This window comes from Amblyomma americanum, chromosome 1 (genome assembly GCF_052857255.1).
Source record: "Amblyomma americanum isolate KBUSLIRL-KWMA chromosome 1, ASM5285725v1, whole genome shotgun sequence".
Lineage (NCBI taxonomy): Eukaryota > Metazoa > Arthropoda > Arachnida > Ixodida > Ixodidae > Amblyomma > Amblyomma americanum.
Genome location: NC_135497.1, coordinates 196,239,842 through 196,241,361, shown reverse-complemented (window position 1 = coordinate 196,241,361; position 1,520 = coordinate 196,239,842).

The window sequence follows — 1,520 nt, the reverse complement described above, 5'->3', positions numbered from 1 at the left end:
TCGTACGTAAGGTCCACAGCGTGGGTACGCAACTAAGACAGTTGACGACCTGAGTACTGATAGCAAAGTACAGACACTGCATCGGCATAAAGAACAGGGCGTTCAAAATTGATGTTTTAGGAATGTCTACAAAGAGATTAGCAGTGTTCTGAATTTGTTTCACACAAGACACACAAACACTTTTGCCCCTGCAGTTAGCGGGAATGTTTGTTCTGGAAACTGATGGTCCGTGGTATTCCTGTACACTACTCCATTTGGTGGAATTCTTGCGGCACACGCCCGTATGTCGAGATATCAGTCTCCAAAATTTCACACTCAGTCCGCGAAACCAGGAATGTAAGGCGGTGACGAACGGCGCAAAACTCGCCCCGGTGTGGCGCAGCTTTCGCGTATGGGGAGTATTCACTGACGTCACAGCAGCCGCCATTTTATTGTATGCGGAGCACTGCAAAAGGCTGTGAGATGGCGTCCGTGACGTCACGTGAATACCCCTTATGGCGTTTCATGGATCTCACCGTTGCCGAAAGTGAAAGGGCAACAGTTACAACTTTCACGCACTGAAATGCGCCGTTGACAGACGAAACGCAATGCGCTAGAGCTGCGTCACACCGGGAAGAGTTTTGCGTCGATCGTCACCGCCTTCCATGCGCATATTTACGCTTAATGTGTTTGGAGTTCGGAGGCTACGGACTCAGATCACGGGAGTTCTAGGAGAATTAATTATGCAAAATTGAGTAGTCTGGGATTGAGACCACGTTTGAGTTTTCCCTAGGCCTCTCCCTACATGACAGACCAAATGCTACCGTATTAAAAATTCAAGTAATTGACTTTTGCTCGTTCTGAAATATGCGGCGGCTATTTTTCTCTCAATTTGTGTCCCCCTGGCAGGATAACGTATGTGCAAACACAGCCTTGGTGTATTCCTCGCGGTTTGTTAATAAAGAATGCTCCCAGCCTAATTCTGAACACCCTGTACAAGAAGCACAAAAAAATAAATTCATAACCATAAACAAAACGGCATAGATCCCCTCTCCATTTGGCGGTGATAAATGAAGGGTAGTGGGAGGAAGGGGATGGCTTGTTTCAGAAACAGACCCGCAGAACGAAAAAAATGTTGCGCCTCTTGAGTTCGCGTTCGACCAGGGGTTTTATCTGCCTTGCGACTGCACTTGCACTTGCTATGGCAGAAGCAATAAAAAAAAACATAACCAGTTACAGTAGATAGGCAGAAAAAGAATAATCTATCCAAGCTTTCTCACTATCCATCGTAGGCGACACGTTGCCGGTGTTTATATGGAAATTATGAAACAGTGCAGCCAGTGGATTCTCACTGGAGCACAGGGTTATTGTGACAAAGAAAGAATTACTACGATGAAAGAACGCTTTAACGCAATACCGTTAAGGCTCCCGTTCTCCAGAAAATCCGATTTCGGTGTCGTCGGCGTTGTGAGCGAGAAATCCCCATAGAAGCAACCTATGTGGGCCACCTATGTCACGTGACCTTGTGGCGCCATCTCAAT